General features: G+C 38.1%; 1 protein-coding gene across 7 annotated transcripts in view; it reads right to left on the minus strand.

The window, feature by feature from the left end:
* The window catches only part of LOC122789971 (muscleblind-like protein 2), a 938,268-nt gene that overhangs the window by 890,171 nt on the left and 29,009 nt on the right, over nucleotides 1–19,088 (minus strand). Inside the window, exon 2 of one of the 7 annotated variants that reach the window (XM_044057473.1) lies at nucleotides 15,183–15,202. The exons of the other annotated variants lie outside the window; for them this stretch is intronic. The gene's annotated coding sequence lies outside the window, so the exon portion shown is untranslated. The remainder of the gene's footprint in view (nucleotides 1–15,182; nucleotides 15,203–19,088) is intronic. 7 annotated transcript variants of the gene reach the window in all.

The following is a 19,088-nucleotide window of genomic DNA, read 5'->3' on the forward strand; positions in this document are numbered from 1 at the left end:
TGGTGCAGCGGTAGCGTTGTTGCCTCACAGGAAGAGGTTCTCCGGTTCAATTCTCGGCTGGAGTGCCTTCTGTGTGGAATCTGCATGTCCTCCCCGCGGTTGGGTGGGCGTTCGAAAGAAATGCGTAAATGGGCGTGCCTTCATTGAAGGTTGAACGTCGAGCTGGCACCTCGGCATTCGTGAAAATCTACTGCCAATCATTAGCAGACCGGAGTTCCACTGTGGCGACCCCCTAACCAGGAAAAGCCGAAAGACAACAACATTATGACTTGAATTACAGCTTGGTGAGGAAATAACGTGACAAGTAGAACTGGTAGGGATTGTAACCCAACAAAAATGAATAAACATTTTCTATTCCCTATCATGCACAAATTTATATACACCAATTCAACTTCATGGTGACACAAACACAAAGGAAGAAAGTTCCCAAATGACAGAATCACTAGTGGTGCACACTTAGAAACTGCAACAACTGTGATTTGCTGTAGAAAACATCATCCAGGAAGTTAAACTTCATCAAGCTAAAGTCAACGAGATAGAACTTCACTTGGTAAGCAGCAGGGAAGCCCTTTTGCATAATTTATCAAGTTTTGTTTTTGGTCTGCATTTCCTGACTTGGAGATTAGCCAGTTGGCCATATATTCATATAACTTTCTATAAAATGTGATGACAGATCTCTTAGACATAATTGGCTGATTTGTGAGGTACATGGGCCTGCATTTTATAACATTACAATTAAGTGTGGAAAAAACTGGGGAACTAAATGAATGAATTGGCATCATGTTAGCTGACTGAGCTGCTTTTTGCTAAAGCTCAAGCATCAGGTCTGCTTTGTGAACCAGTACTCTCTGAAAGGTTCTCATAAATTATCAATAAATTTTGTAACCACAAACTAAATTCTGCTATGTAAGGGTGTGTGGAAAGTCCCCACTCCATAAAAAAAAAGTCTTTTGATGAATTTTGATTCACATAACTGAGTTCATCAAACTACGCTTTTCACCAAAGCATAGTTCATCAAACTATGCTTTTCACCAAAGCATAGTTCATCAAACTATGCTTTGGTGAAAAGTGACTTGATGAGATGACCCATATTCAGAAGAATATTTATGCTCACTATTCATGAAGAAATAAAAGAGATATTTACCATATCAGGAAGGTATAAATGAATGTGGGGGGGGGGGGGGGGTGATCCTGGCTCTTTCAAAAAACAAAGGGACCTGAATGAACTCCAGATTGTGAATATACACATGCCAATAGTGACGAAATTCATCCTAAAACTCTTAAAGAAGTGAAGGTAGAAGTTCTTCATAGCAGTAACTGGGTCAGATTCTATAAAGCCTACACTAACTGTACACTGTGTACATGATATGTATTCAAAAACATTATCACATTTTTTGTGCTTTCTAGTCACTCAGAAAGATTACACTAAGTGTACATGTAGTCTATGCTTTGGGGTAACCTTTATGAATCCCTGTCAGTATTTAAAGCTGCAAGAATATCACTAGGAAAACTAAAATTAGGAGGAAGAAGGTATGAGTTATGTCAGTGTTGTCTGTTCACTCAGAATGTTGTACAGTTAGTGTAGGTGGTGGTGTTGAATCCCAGACTGTGGATGGAAGGTTAAGCTCCCAAAGACTGTAAAAAGGTAGATGTGATGCTCCTAAACAGAGGTAGAAGCAAGATAGTAACGTGAAATTATACAACTGCCATTTTGACATTTTAATAAGTAAAATCATTAAATCATTGCTGAATGAACTCATTTTGGAACATGCTGTAGTCCAGTGGGACACAAGCCCCAAGATGGCATGAAGTTATAACACAAAGGTCATGCTTTGACAGGGAGACCAGAATATCAGACTAGAAATGAGCAAGGGCTTTGCATACCTTAATGAAGCAAATCTGTTAGAATGGCACCAAGCAAAGGGTTAGGTAAAACTGCTATGCATCATATGAAGCAATGTTTGAGTTATCTCTGAGCATGCAAAGGGTTCCAGTTGGGCTCATAGAATAACCTTCTCAATCAGAACACTAGTCATTCCATGGGGAGCTAGGATGTAAACTAACAACTTCTTAAAAAGATACAAATACATAAAACAACATAAGTTAGCCCTGATGTCTCATAGAAAACTAACATTAAATTATAATTTCTCAAATACTCCGGTTTACAGGCAATATACTATTTATTTTAAATATTAAACATAAAAATGATAATTCAACCATTGGGAAAATAGGCTAAAGTACAGCGAGCTTTTTTGACAACTAAAATGAAATGCCAGTTCTCCTCCAGGAATTAACGAATATGTTTCCATTAAGCCCATATTAAAATAAAGAACTGGTAACCTATGAAGGCAGAGATATCTCATAAGTGAGAAAGTATTTGATATTCACTATTTTGTTTATTTAATAATATTGTTATTTTAGAGAAATCTCACACTTTTGGATCACAAACTCAAGCATTTTAGAGGTAATATTTTTAAAAAATTATTGTAATGCTACAAGCTTTTCCCAGTGGTTTACGTCACAAAATATCCACCCTATAAATGCAGGGAAATGAACTGATTTGATTGTTCTGATGAAATACTTTTAAAATTATATGTATGGATGAAAGGGTTTAACAGTCTATGAATTGCGTTTGGAATAAAATGACTTTTTCAGTGCATTCTGAATGAGTTGTCGTACTTGGATAGTGAACGCTTATTGCAATCAGCCCTTACATCTCCGTGACCACTTACGCTACTAGTTTTTTGGGTAGTATTTTTCCGCCTTGAGAGGTTCTGACAGTTGAAAGGTTCTTGTCCTTACCAGAGCCTGTATGACCCTCTTACTATTTCTGTAACATCTCTATTTTGTTTTTGATAAAGTCCATTAAAAATATAAGCCACTATTTATGCATAACCTTCTCCCTGCACAGCATAATTGCAAGGTGAACAGTGTTCATACTGAAATACAGTTTTCCAAAACTATAGAAACGTTTTTAACTTTACCAGAGACTAGATGTGCCTTTTTGTACTTCTGTAACATTCCTCTATTTTTTTTTTTGGGGGGGGGGGGTACCTAAGCCAGCTGAGGGCCCATTAATAACATTTAACATAAGCCAGTATTTATGCATAACTTCTCAATTTGTGTAATATGCAGCACAAATTATGTAACAAAAACAATACCCTTATTTGTTCCTTCTAATGACGTTCTACATACGAAGTGTATTATACGTTTTTCTAGTTCCCTGTACTGTCTTCTGCTGCTTACAAAAAATGTAAACTAAGCCCTTTATCTATAATCATCTGTTCAATTTGTTTGCTTTTTCCCCATAATCCCCTTCTCCTTGACGAGGCATATATTCTTGCAGTGTCTCTTCTTAGGGTAATGAGCACAATAAATGTGTAGGTCAGAGGTAATCCTACATAAAACGTCATTGCAGTTGTGGCCTTAAATGACTCAATTTAATCTAAAAATTAAATAGAATAAGACTGTTGCTGCACTAGAAATATGAAATCTGCGTCGTGTATATCTAAAAGAATCTATGTAACTTCTTACATCCCATCTTGGTAGATCAGAAGTAGGATATATTAGGCAAAGATAATAGCACCTTACATATTGCTTGAAAAAGGAATAGACATAGGAATAATACCCCATCACCTAGTTGGCCAAGATGGAGGCGAAATGGCCCCATGTGTGTGCCTAGAAGCTACAACTAAGAATCCTTAAATTCAAACTAATACCACAAAAACAGAATTCATGTAACTGCATCAGGGAGTCTACATTCATTCAGGTTTATACAAGACTATTAAGTCAAGTGTGACAAAATAAAAAAAAATATATCCATTGCACAATTCATTTCCTTAACAGTCGATCAAAAGGAATCTTTCACAAAAGATGGCAATTCTCTTATACATGGTTGAAGTTCACACTTATGTAAGTGCTTATTTCCTAAAAACTACACAAAACTGAACATAGTATGATGGAAGTTTAAAAACCCAGACGTTATGAAGGACGTATATACTGCCAACAAATATTATTAGTTACAATGCAAACAGATTTGATCAAGTTAATCGGACTGCCCCAGTTAGCAAATAAACTGCAGCTTCTATAAATCAAATCACAATCTGCAAAGCTAGAGTACTTCTATTGACGGTTAAAGCCTGACAGCTATATGACAAACTGAGCAGCACACCACTTCTGAGAGACTGGTAGATCCATAGCTGATTTATGAATCTTTAGCTACAGAATAAAGAAATGCCAATTTCCTTATTTAGTAGTTACTATTTTTGTTTAGATGTTAGTAACCCTTTTGCAACCACTTCCTATAAAAGCAGTTCCTATTTATAAATAATAAACTGGACTTGAAACCTCTGAGAGTTTATAATAATTATCTTAATCTCTTAATGACTGATAACCTAAAGCAATACACTGTTCACTGTTGTAAATTACATTTTCACCTTTACCTGAAGGTTTAATAATCATCACGTGGCTTTAAATACTATAGTGACTCCCATTGGACTTTGGTTAAATTATAAATATGGAAACTCCCAGCTTAGCGATAATTCAGTTAAGGCTACTTTATAAAATGTCTGTATTGTGGCATTTATGAATGGAGGTATAAAGGTAAAAACATTTTAACCTGTGGAGATCTTTTTATAACAGGTGACTCAACATCTATGCCCACATTTTCACATTCAGTGTCACAAACAAAAATGACTAACAAATACTCTGCTAAGTGAGAAAAATGGTTAGTAAAAATCAACGGAACAGTGGACAAATAATCTTGAGCAGTTTTTAACTGAAAAGAGATACAGAAATGCAATTTGTGAATTTCATTTTAAAATGACCACTTTCACTTTGCTATCAGTTCCAAAACTGGAACAAAGTTTATGTCTTTTATCAAGAAGAGTAACAATAACCATAAACAAAGAATCCGATGGTATGTACATCACTACGCAGTTTGTGGCAATATTTCAAACAGGACAAACCTAAGTTGACTCTTGCAATTATTTCTGACTGATACTTACATTTTGTACTCCTATCTGTTCACTTGTCTTCCAGAAGGATACCGAAGTGAAAAAGGAGGTAGGTGTTCATGCGGTGTGGGTGACTTCTTTTAAGGTTCATTGGAATTACAGGACAGGAATGTGGTTCGGAAATCAAAGAGACATCTTTGATTGGGCAGCTGGGATACCAGAAATACCAGAAATGGACAATGGGCATTCTAGTTTAGTAAGGTAAAGGATAAGACGTCACTTAGTGAGACCCATGGATCAGTGCTGAGGTTACTGAGAACTATCAGACAGGACCCATCTTATGACTCGGGAACACTCTTAAATCAGAGATTTGCATGTATCTTGAAAAGGTTGAGTACTGAATGCTTGCTTCTATATAAATGGGAGATTCTATTATACTTTGTATGTCAGGCCACGGATTTGCAGTGCTACTTTAAGCCAAAGATTCAAGCTCAGGACATTTGTCTTTCTGTGTACTTGTAACTGTATTAGTCACTATTCCAAGCTAATAGAAAAAAGAAGAAAAAAAAAAAACAGCTGCAGTCACTTAAAAACACTGAAATCAACTGGATTATGTTTTGCCCTGATGCCACAGTCATTTTTTTTTTCTGTTTGGTAAGGTCAGACATGCTTATAATGATATTATACCATGACCCCCCATTAATATTCCAAAACGTGCACGCTGATTGGCCAGCGTGCACGTTGTAAATTAACTTATACTAATGGAAAAAGGTCCGGTCGCCCGGACTTTTTCCATTAGTATAAGTCTCTTTTAAAACACTGTCTCGCTATGTTAAAAGAGTTTAACATAGCGACACAGGTTTAAAAAAAGCAACGGAGATCTCCGTTGCTTATTTTAAAGCTGTCTCGCTATGTTAAACCCATTTAACATAGCGAGACAGGTTTAAAACAACGGAGAAAGCAAGATCTCCGTTGCTTTTACTGTTGCTATGTTAAATGGGTTTAACATAGCGAGACAGCTTTAAAATAAGCAACGGACATCTCCGTTGCTTATTTTAAAGCTGTCTCGCTATGTTAAACCCATTTAACATAGCAAAACAGTAAAAAGCAACGGAGACCTTGCTTTCTCCGTTGCTTTTGGCCACAGCTCTGATATACTGCGCAGGCATGCGGAGTACATCAGAACTGCCGCGGATACCAGACAGCTGTGGAAGGGCAGCAAAGAGGCATTATACAATGCCATTATTTAAGAAAAGTAATTATTTATTTTCTTAAATAATGTCATAGTATAATAGCAGTAACCCATGCCTGGGTGTGGGTAATGCGGGATTTACCCACGGTTGTCTTTGTTTGGTCCCGAGGGTGAAGCCCTTGGGACCAAACCATGCCAACCATGGGTAAATCCTGCATTACCCACACCCAAGCATGGGTTACTGCTATAATCAACCATCTATTACAAAGCTGCAATTGATTTAATTACACAAAATTGACTATGAAGGCCTAAAGATATAGACTTATATTGTGAACATTTCAAAACACATACACACACACACAGAGCACCTTATTTTACAAATCAAAATTTACTAGAAATGTAAAACTAATGTAAAATTGAATAACAACTGCCTCTTAACAGTGCATACTAGCCCCTATGATGCCTTAATTGCTCATGGGAAATTAAAAAAAAAATAAATAAAAAAAAAACATGCAGCTGGTTAAGACCAACTAAAGCATAATAGTTTCCAAGCAATTTATTTATATTTATTTATTGGCATTTGTTTACCGGGAAAGTCCACTGGGCCTAGAGAACCCATTTTCAGTGGAGGCCGGGAGAGAAAAGCTCCACAATATAACAGTAAAAAACATAGAAACAATGAGTACAACATAAGGTGACTTCCAGATAAAAATCAGGTAAAACAAAGCATATGTAACAATGTACAATAAATATAAGGGTAACACAAAAAATTATATGTACACGAGTAAAGGAGGGCATAACAACTAGCATAAGTTGCAGAACTGGGAGAGTACTTGTTAATAATCATAATTAAGTGGCATAAACAAGGTGTTTGGTGAAAGGTTAGAAGAAGGATGGGAAGCAGACAGTGAAAGGTATGTAGAAGAGATGGATAGAAGAGTGAAAGTTTAGTAAGAGTTGTTTTGATAGTGAGTATGGGAGTGTTAGGAGAGGAGAGGGGAGGGAAATGAGATAGTGTGTGAGTGAACTTATTGTGTGGGCAATCATGTTATAGACAGATGGGAATAGGGGCATGTGCATTGCCAGAGGGAAGAGAGATGTAATTCCAATTATTTTTTGAAGTTAGTGATTTTACTAGAGGTTCTAATAGCTGATGGTAAGGAGTTCCAAAGCTTGGAGACAGAGAAGGAATAAAGCATTTTGCTGGCAGGGAGTTTAGGTTTGTGTACATGTATTAGTAGTAATTTTTCAGATCTAAATGGCCTGTTAGGGTGGTAATGGGTGAGGGTGGAGGAGAGGGCTGGGTAATCTGAGGGTTTGTAAATAATTTTGTGAGCTGTAATTAGCTGTAGGTAGGTGAGATGATGGAGGAGTTTGAGCCAGTTAACTGATTTTAGGGAAATACAATGATGAGAAAAGTATTTTGCATTGATTGCAAATTTGGCAACCTTGTTGTACACAAATCTCAAGCTTGTTTTTCTAGGGTGCAGTGGATATTGGTTAAGAGAAGAGCACCGCAGAGTAGTGAGGGTAAGAGAAAATTTGATGCAAGAGTTTGTTTGGTAGAACAGTTGAGATTGTATTTTTGTCAGTAGAGGGAGCCTAGCTTATAGTTTTTTTTTTTTTAAATGTTATTATGGATATGGAGGTCAAATGACAGATTTTCATAGATGATGACCCCTAGTAATTTAGTGTGGGAGACAACTTCTATAGGTGTATTGGATTGAGAAGGAATGAAGTCTGTCTTGTTGACAGAGAGATTTTTCTTGGGATTGAATAGCAGCAGTTTTGTTTTATTTGGGTTTAGAGCTAGATGCTTACTAGCCATCCACAGTTCATTAGTGGAGAAGGCATGTTGGCAGATCTGTAAAAGTTCTGTTGTTCATTTGGCAGAGCAAATAATGGTTGAATCATCTGCATATTGTATAATGGAAGCATTCGCAAGGTGGGTATGGAAGTCATTTGTAAAAATGCTGAATAATAGGGGACCTAATATGGAACCTTGAGGAACTCCTGTGGTAGAGTTAAGGAATGGGGGGAGGGAGAGTTGTGCCATCTAGTGGATTGTTGCTATCACTCAGGTAATTTGTGAAACAGTTTAGGGTTGTTGGGGAGATTCCTAGGGTGGAGAGTTTGTCGAGAGGTAGGGGGTGGGAGACTTTATCAAAGGCTTTTTGATAGGTCGAGAAAGAGGGAGAATACACATTTGCTATAATTTCTGGCTTGATTGATGGTGTCCATAAAGGAAATAAGGGCAGTAGTGGTGCTATGACCAGGTCTAAAGCCATGGTGAGTTGGATAGAGGAGATTTTTTAGTCGTAGGTGATTTAAAAGTTGATAATGAATACATTTTTTGAGGATTTTGGAGAGAGGGGAAATAATTGCAATGGGCCTAAAATTAGAGGCATCTATGCTGTTATTTATTCCTTCAAAGGCCTCCATAATGCCAGACGCACCTGAACAAGCTGTGAGAGCTCTAAATCATTCCAAGAGTTTGTGGGAGAGCATCTGCCCAGCTCCAAGTTGTAAACAAACAACATACCACATCAGAAGTATGGCACTCACTTAAAAAGCCGAGTTGAGAACTTGCTTCTGCATTCCTTAAACATGGTACATTTTGCCCAAATTATTATTTGTATTTCAAACTTAATTAAGGTGTACAGCAAATGAATTATACTATGAAGAGTACAAGTACATTGGGTTTTAGATCCTTCCATAACTATGAAGTGTTTTTGTTCTTTCTTCAAGTTGACTCTTAGTAAACAATGCAAAGTAAGCTCATCTGTTAACAACTACAAGTAATGCCCTACTGATGACTTTAGCATTTGAATCATGTTTGATAGACTCTGGCCAACAAAGACTTTGTACTTCTCAACAGATACGAGTCACAAGATGCGTCTTCTGTGTGGTGGTAGGAACATAAGTTCAAGTGACTCACATTAACCTATACCAGTGTTAAATCAATTCTATCTGCTACAAATGCATTAGATATTTATGGGCCATTGCTTAGTAATAATTGTCATCTAGTTAATTTCTCATCTGCTCTGTGTTTAGTAGAGGGTCTTTCTACACGTTTGTTGACTTTTACCTACAAGTAATCCTGGACATCAGGCTTACGTCTCATGTGTAGGGTTGTCACCTTTCAAATCCTTAAAGTGGGACATTTTTAATGGAAGCATGAGGTTTTGCAGGGCAAACCATACCCACAACCAGCAGAAAGCAATGGGCATCACATTTGTGCCAAAATATAACCTTGCTTCTGTAGTATCTGAGTTATATACGCTGTTTCATATAATAGTTTGGTGCTTCAGATACAAAATAATTATTTTAGGCAACTATTAAAAGAAAATTAAGAAATACTTTTGTCCTAAAACCTCAATACATTTGACATTTTTCATGTTTTTTTAGTTTGTCTGTTTATTTAAGGTATTTAGTTATTCATTTATTTTTATTTTTTATTTTTTGCAGAACATAGCTGTCTAAATTAGAACTGTCCAGCACAAAGAAGGTCAGGTGGTAATCTTACTCACCAGCTGCACCAGTCTACGTAATTAAATACTACAAGTAATAAGGACTTTAATCATCCCAGTCACTTCGAGTCTGATTCTATCCTCCTACCAGGTCTTTGCATTTATGCTAGGAAACTGCATCTATAGTGCTACTGCCTCTTATGTTAAAAGTACTGTGTCAATAGACCAGTTATTTCTCACCCAGTACCTAAACAGTACCTGTTACTGCTTAACATACAAGGCCATGTCAAACCCAGAGCTGTTGGACATGCTACACTTAAAGAAATCCCAATCCCTCAGAGACACACGCTCCATGGATCTAAATCTGGTCATCACAATGAACAAAACATGCTGGAGGGATAGGTTCCTGACCCAGAGACTCCCCAGACTCTGGAATAGACTGCCCATACATGTCAAGCAGAGCGCCTCTTTGGCCCTCTTCAAAAGGAACCTTGATGATTGGATGGGAGATAAGAAATTCACCCCAGGGATCACGTCAGTCGCCCTGCTAGACAGGGGTCCAGGGAAGTAAATACCTTGGGAAAAATAGCCAGGGAATTGTTATGGCTAGGCTTGTATAGGCCATAGGGCTGATAGGTTATAGGTTCATAGGTTGGTACTAGGCTATGAGTAGTAAATGACTGCTTTTGCTGGATATAACATGGATATTATCGGACTCAGTAAAAATGGGAGTTGCAAAGTTACCTGTACTTAGCCCACTGTTCTGATTCCAAACACTCTTGTATACACACCATTCTAACACACATAGAAACATGGATGCACACCCTCAGACTTCTCTTGTACACTACACAGATTAACCACAAGCATACAATCAAGTAGACATGCATAAATATATAAGAAAAGACATTTATTCAGGACATACACACAAAGTGTACATTGTTTTACTGAAAATATCAGTCTCCCCCTGACAGTCCTACAGACTTCTTTTTTGCACATTAGTTTGAGCCTGCACATACCAATTAAACCTTCCTGTACTATGGGCTTTGCAAAACCTGTCTTAGCTGTCATTAGACTGATTTATAGTCATAAGTTATCTGGTAGCCTAAAGCTATAGCTAATGTTTTAACTGTGGCTCTTAAAAAGAAACAAATTCACATCAACAAAAAAATGCAAAAGCAACTATTACCGTATCCATCTAAAGTATCAAAACAAGGACTAGGCATAATTAATTGTAACAGATTCAGTTACCACTTTGTTGTACTTGTGGTTCCTGTATACAAACCATTTAGTGTGAATCATCTCTCTCAGAATGACATGGCGATGGAGTACCTGGTTGGGAATAGCCTTGTACTGTGACTCCAAACCACTGTAGAAGAAGCCCCTTGACCTTCCGTATGTGCATTTACTAAACACTGCAAAGCTGATGCCTCCTCTAGGGCCAAAACTGGTTCCACTACATCAGTCTTCCAAGACACTCTAGATTCCATTTCCACTTCTCTGTCTTTCACCCAGGTAGTATAAAACGTTTTGTGAATCTTCCCAGATGCAAGCAATAATGCAACAAAGATGAAATGAATTACAGAGTACAGTTGTGTTAAGAACTCATCATAACAGCAGATGTCGAAATAGATCACTCCTGCTGTGTTTCCACCCTCCATCCCTTCCCCCTTTCTCTCTTATATACTCTCTCTCTTTTTGTAAAGGTGGACCTCCACACACATCTCACTCTCTTTCCTGATATGGCAGCTCCAGTTCCTTCCCCTTTTTTGCCTCATTATGTTAATCTGGGTTTTGAAAGTACTTGGGGACTTCGTACCTGTATCCCCCTTATGTACCAGCACGCTTCCACACTCCTGGGTCATGAGGCAAACGTATAGAGCAAGAGAAGGCAACAAGCATTGGTATACTAGCCAGACATATAGTATCCCTGACAGTATATATCCCATATGTGAACAATACTGCAACAGTGGTCTATCTGGACAACTATTGTTATGGTAAGTTCTAAGAGAAACATACTTTCTCTTTGGTTTTGACCCACTCTTCCACTGAATGTTAAGAAGCCTTCCTTAATTTTGGTATCAGGAGAACCATTTGAAAATGCCATTTACAAGTTCAGACTGTTTCACATGGATAACAGCATATAGGCCATAATCACATCGGATTTTCTCAAGTGTGTGTGTGTGTATAAAACTACAAAATGAATATGACACATACTGCTTCAAGAAATAACCCTATTTATGTCTCTGACAAAGTCAGTCTAAGCTATTGTAGACTGTGATACAAATCAGTTCAAACCCCCTGTTGGTTTGATAACCAGCTGTGATGACATTTCTCACAAATACACAAGGACCAGTAGATGCACTTCAGTAAAATGTCCCATGTCAGGTGCTACTCATGAACAGCACCACATCTGATTTCAGTTTCTCTTGTCTATGCTAAACATACTACCTCTGGTTAATAGTATTACAACTACTTTTCAAAGCAATCACAATGCTACACCACCTGAAACAGCAATCACATTTATGCCTCCAATGTCCAATCTGTTGAAATAGAGGGATAATGTCCTGACTAGAACCCAGGTGAAGAGAGTTTGATTAGCCATGCCATCCTGGGCTGAATCTGGCACAGGGTAGGAGAGGAGAGACATGGTTTTGCCAGTTCACTACTTAATGTGAGGGATGGTATGGGAACACATGCCTGGGATGTACATTCCTGTGGTGGAATCCCTGGAATAGAACAGAGACCAAAGAGAGCATTAGTTTCAAGGAGGGGGCAGTGCTGTTCTGTGGGAGTGCATCACTTGCAGCAGTCTTCACTAATGCCCGCTGGACACTGAACATTGGGCATGCTAATGGGAATTTACATGAAGGCTGAGACAATAAACCACAAAAAAAGTCAGACCAGTCCAGTTGCTGCCTAAATGTCGGCCTTCTTGGTCAGCTCTTACTCCAGTATAAGTGGAATAAAAGGGTAGCTGATTGAGAAAGAGACTGATGGTTGGCAGACAGTATGGTCAGAAATCTCAAAAGCAAACAAACAAAAAACAATCACTTACATGTTTCCAAAGGGGATAGAAATGTTCTAGCCTATTTCTGAAAGAAAGCCCCTTGGATATCAGTGGTTTGAAGAGGAACACTGTTAGGAATTGTGTCCAAGTGAAGAGGACGACGGTTCATATGAAGCAAGAGGTGGTACATGATGGAATTCTTAACTGAAGCCAACCCAGTAAAACATTAGTAGCACTGCAAAGCATGCCATATGTCATCTATACAAAAATGGGTAATATTTTAATGTGCTACACAGCGAGTGTATGTACCCTAGCAACATAATCTGGTGCTTTTCCTGTAAAGCATTAAATGCGCATGTTCATTAAACAGCTATGATCCAGGGAAGAGAATTACTGTAGTTAAATTCTTGGTGCAAGAAGTAGTGAAACTACAGAGTGCCCTTCTTCTCCTGTATATGTGGAAATTTGTAATCCATAACAGCATTAAAGAGCAGCTACAGCATCACTAAAACAACTTCTCTGATAAAAAGTATGTTACCCATCTGATGCAGTAAGAGGTTCATGTGCTACAATGGCAGAAATAAGCGGATAAGCAGCTAATTCACTGTATGATACAGCAGGCCATATTACCCAGTCAAGTTGCTAGTATGCCATGTGACGACTCCCCACTGGACCAGTAAGAAAAGAGCCTCAATCCTCACCACTGGCAACAGTGGGGGACGTTCACTGAGAGGATGACAAATACACAAACAGTACTTTCAGATGCAGCTCTCTGCATCAAGTGGTATTTCCCTTAAGAGCACACACAGACCACAGTCAGTTCAGGGCTGTTTTTTCTCTCTTTCTCCAGATCACCAATAAGACTCCCCACTGGCACAGCTAGAGAGTTGAGATCTCAGCTGACTGACCAAGCTAAGACCTCCAGAACACTCTCTGTCCACCCAGTGCATGTCCCTGCCCATGTAGTTGACACACAAACTTTAAGGTTTGATTTACACACAAGCACACACATGGGAAAGGTTAGCACAGGTTTACTAGCTATGCCCCCTTCTGCCCAGACTACAAGGTAGTTATTACTGCCACCAGTCACTCCTTATCAGCTACTTTAAGGCCCTTAACAAAGGGTGCCCAATCTTACTGTGTGATATTAATATTAACACAAATGGTAGTTTGACCAAGAGCAAGGCTATTAGGAGTTGCACAAACAGTGTCATCAAATAAATATGCAAGTACTCTCAAACTTAAATATCTCTACACAGAGCAGCCACAATGAAAGGTTTAAATATATTTAATAATAAATAATAAAAGAACAAGACAATACTAAATATACTTTCACAGTGCCATCAGAGTTCAAAACCACAGGAAATATTTAAAACAACATTACAGGACAGTCTCAAATAAAGAAAGAAAAATATATAAGCTAAACTTCACTATATTCCTGACTGAATCTAAGAGAATTACTATGCCCTAATAACTTACTATTAGAGAAAGGCAGACGTGTGGTGAATGGGTCTTCTTGTTGTCAGGTCGAAGACAGAATACAGAATGCTCTATCTCACTAAGAGACTTCTCAAAATAATACCTAAAATACTACTACTGGGATAGCTTACAGCATGACATCACTTCTTGTCATCTGAGTCTAGTTCCAAGGCAAAACAAGCATTAATGAAGGTGGCAGTATTTACCATCTACCTGTAAAAATATACAGACATGGGCTTCTCCTCAGATCTCGGGCAGATGCTGGAAGTCATAAAACAATTGCATTCCTTCATGCTTTCAAGACTAGTAATTAGTTTATCCTAAAGACAATACAGAAAGCTTCCTACTACATATATTTTCTCTCTTGCTACATTGAAAACTGAAAGATAGCATATTTTATGGCCTAGCCATAAAATAATTTCATTTCAGTTATTTTACTGGAGTTTGCTGGACTGAAGTTAATCTCACATATTCCAGTTTCCACTATGAAAATATATACATTTAAACAGTTACAATAGTGCATGTACATCTCGGTTCTCTTCCAGTAGGGCACACGGTGTATCCATTTTAAACACAAGATTTTACAAATATCTTTTCAGCACACACACACAAACACACACACACATCTGTACAAGCAGTTTGTTATACACATGACATACAGTTATAATACATTTGTAACACAAGTATCTTATATAAATCATTTTGATATTCACCAATGACATGTAATTATTTACAAAATTCCAGCTAGTTGGGCTGGCAGTATCTACTTTTATCACATACCAAACTAGTGACAAATATCCCTGACCTTTGAGGCCAGAAAGGGCTACATAAACCCCTTTCAAAAAAAGACTATTTTTTTTTGTAAAAAAAAAATATATACACGCACACATTCACACACACACACATATATATATATATATATATATATATATATATATATATATATATATATATATAAAATGTAGTCAACAGAAGTAAAAATTAACAACTCTTCAGAATGTTCCAAGACTGCTTTGCTCTCTACTTAAATCAGATGGTATTAAAATAAAACTCAGTAATATGCAATGTTGCAGACTCACCTATCCTGGGCAATTTCGACCTAAAAGGAATAAGAATGTGTACATATGACAAAAATAAATAAATAAATCATTTGTCCATATGACAGTTAGTGGCATCTCCACTAAGACAGTCTCATTTCCAAGCCTTAACTCCACAGCTACAATGTCATTATACTGCATGAAACATGGATTAAACTACATAGTCATGGCAATTTTCCTTTCAAAAAATATCACTCTCAACCTATACCATTACTGAGTCTGCTTCTATGTGAACTGACAAAGGCAAAATACTTTCTCTTAATATAACGTTGTAGCTAATGATGCACACCAGCCTGGATATGCAAACTGGTCATAACAATATGTATTATGGACTAAGTCCTAGAAGGTGGTGCCACCAGGGTTAATTACTAGGAGACTGCAAGTATTCCTGCCAGGCTGCTTCGCAATGTCTGAGACAATACTGAACAGAATCATGTCAGTTTCAAAAAGACAGACATTGTGATCCAATTAAACTGTCTTCTATACACACACACACACACACACACACACACACACATAGAAAGACAGTATATAAATAATGGTCAAATGCACTTACAGGCAGCAACACATATTACATCACTCTAAGTACACTGGAAACAGGAATGATTGGAAAATATACAGTCTAACTCACACCAATCAAAAAAAAAAAAACAACTATTACAGTTTTCAGTCAGTGTCACAAATAAATTACAAAAAAAAAAAAGCAGGTCCCCAGTTTGTAGACCCACAATGTGTGCATGTTGGTACTTTTAGGAAAAGGGAGTTTTAGTCATGTGTGCTAACCCTTTCCCTATCCCTGTCTCTAACCCCTACTTTATACATTAAGGTAGTAAACACCCTTTCCATAACACACTTCAAACTTGAAACAGTACCCAAGCATTAGGGACATAGGTGCCAAACCTGGGGTAAATTTACGAGTTCCCATCCACTGGTGTAAATTACATTTGAAGAGGGTAAGGAATAAACTTTGCTTCACTTGAAAAGGAATCCTGTTCCAGAGAAGTGATATTCTTTGAGACACATACCTGTCCCTCCAACATTTCCTATTTATGTTACAGACAAGGTTTAGGACCTTAGAATGGGTATTTGTTTTGTGAATGTGCAGCAAATCCATCAGTGTGAGATCAGAGGATGCCCTGTAGGCAGTGCACAGATCTCTGTGCAACAGCCTGTAGGACATCAAGCACAAGAATAGAGATAGGGCTTTGAGACAGTCCACAAAGGACTTCTTGTTTTCTCCATGTAAACTTTTTGTGAGGTTCCACTGTGGCCTCTCAAGCAGTTTCTGGTGCCTCATCAGGTACATGCCTAAGGGTGCGCTGTACTTAATATGTTTAGTCTGATGAGAGCTGAGTACAGCAGAACAGTGACCAGCATTGACCTAGATGCTATGCCCTTACTTATCAATTATGAAACGTAGAATGACTTTCTCCACAGAAGACATCTGGTGGTCAAAGTTGAGGTCGCTGTCAGCATGCGTTTCCAGATCCCTGACCACTGTGTCTATTTTAAGGGTGTATTATCAATGTGACAGTTTCCAGGGATGTCCATGTTTCCAAGGGGCATTATTATGCTTTTTTTTTTCAAATTGAGTTTTAGCCCATGGCTATGGCACCAGTTGCTTGTCTGCATCAGTCCCTCTTAAAGGGTACCTATGTCTTCAGGGGATTCAGTGACCATGCCTAGTTTGCAGTTGTATACAAACTTGGTGGGTCAGGGCCCCTTGGCATTTGCCTTGAAATCAGAGAGAGAGAGAGAGATGAAATAAAAGGAGAGGCACTAGTGCATATCTCTGTGTGACTCTTCTAGTGACTGGCTTGTTTGTGAAGGTGGCTAATTATCTTTGGTCCTTACTTAACGTTTATTGATCTTCTATAGATGAGACATGCTGGAGGCTGTTAGATGTTAATCTGCTTTTAAAATGTGCTAGTGTATCTTTACTGATTTCCTTAAAATAGGCACAACTGCCAATATCTCTAGTGTGCTGACACTTTGCATTATGAAAACATGATGCCAACAGATTCCCTCAGATTGGAACAACTAAACCCTCCCTTCTGGTTGAGCATGTTTCTCTATAATGTTGATGTGGTAATGCCTCATAACCCCTGTATATGGACACTCTCATTGAAAACCAAGCATTTTGCTCAAGTATAACCTCACTGCTAGTATACCATGACAGAGAAAAATATATATTTTTTTCAAATAATTGAAGTGGTCACTATCATAATTTGATTAAGTGCAGCACTCTACTAATTCTATGAATTTATTGCATTACAGCTTTTTTCTTGGTTATTGTTTTCTCTCAATGAGACAGAAAAGGGTAAAAACTTGAGTTTTCATAAATCTTTTTTGCTGCATATGCTGAGCTACATTTTTATGTTTTTGATGGTACAAAACCAGCCACAAAGAAAAACCTGCCTGTAACTCAGACCATGAAATCTCATGGCACAGTCATAAGTACTTTAACAGTTTGTTATAGTAGGTAATGCTATAACTGAACAACCTGTTCTTTTCAAACAGCCAGCTCTCAATGACTGTTCCCTGGTATTAAAAACCTGGACTTCCACACAAGCAAGTTATTGCACATGGAGACTTTTCTGCTTTGCCAGAAGCCTCAGTACCTGAGGACATACATCTCAATATCTCTGCAATCACCTCAGAGCTTGAATTACAGTGCATGCTTTAAATCCACTCTGTTGCTCCAGTCTACCTTTTTATAGCACTGGTTTGTATTCTTTCATTGGTTCAGAAGCAGACCAATGAGAGAGAAACCCATCAAAGTAAAAATGGAGTCAGCAGACTCACCACAGGCTTCTATCAACAGTGTGCTTTAGTCCATTGACTGGACCAGTAGCACAGTGCAGCTAGAAAAAAATAAACAATAGCAATGAGCTTGCAGTTGCCTATGCTAATCATAATTTATTTCCTAGCTGTATTGTGCCCTTGGTCTGTTCAGCAGATCAATAGCACAGTGTTGCTAGAAAAACAGACAATAAAACAGGTAGTTGTGGCATTGGTCTGCTTTTCTAGATGTACTGCTCTATTGGCTCATACAACATTGTGCAGCCGAAAACCCCGAAGGGGGTACTGCAAAATATTCTGTTCTATTCATGACTCTCATAGGATTGTACCAAGGAGCTTGTATAAACCTGTTTGAGTGCTACAGAGATGTACAATGTTTTAAGTTCAGACTTTTTTTTGGTCATCAGCTTGATGTTTGGTGGGGGCACTCTGCTTTTCAGCAATCTGATATAATTTTTAAAGGTCAGTATTATGATTTTTAACCTTAAGAGGACAAGAGGAATATCCTGAGAAATATATATACTAGAAGCTGGGTATCTGCTTATAAAGCTGCAGTCTGTACTTCCTAGCAACATTCACCGCTATACAGAAGCAAAGGTTATGGACTTATAATGTTAAACTGCATTAATTGTGTCTGTCCTTAGTAATGGGCAGGACTGTATATTGCAGTCATTACAACTCCTCAGCAGCAGGAATTCTTCGGGCTGTTGTCTCTCTCCTCCCCCAGCTCTAATTATGTTGCTTCGTTCTCTTATCTGCAGTTCTTCTTGGCATGTGAACCATAGCTACTAAGCAGCAGAAAAAGAAGGGGGTAGATGTTGCCTCCTAGTGGAACAAGTGAATAAGATGGGGACTACATGCTGCCAGTCACAGCTGTTCTGAGATTTGTAGGACTGAGGAGTTAGAGCCTGGGCTCACATATCCAGGCCTTGGTAAAGGAAGAGTTTGGTGAGGAATGTTACCAAAGATATATACACTTGTTATGGCTCTAACGCTATGGCAAATAAATAATTTTTGAATCTAGTAAGAAGTGGCCCATCTTTGTTAAAAGACAGAGCAGAGTTCCCTCATCCCATTGTTCAAAAT

Source organism: Protopterus annectens, chromosome 15.part0 (genome assembly GCF_019279795.1).
Source record: "Protopterus annectens isolate FY-2018-M chromosome 15.part0, PAN1.0, whole genome shotgun sequence".
In the NCBI taxonomy this organism is placed as follows: domain Eukaryota; kingdom Metazoa; phylum Chordata; order Ceratodontiformes; family Protopteridae; genus Protopterus; species Protopterus annectens.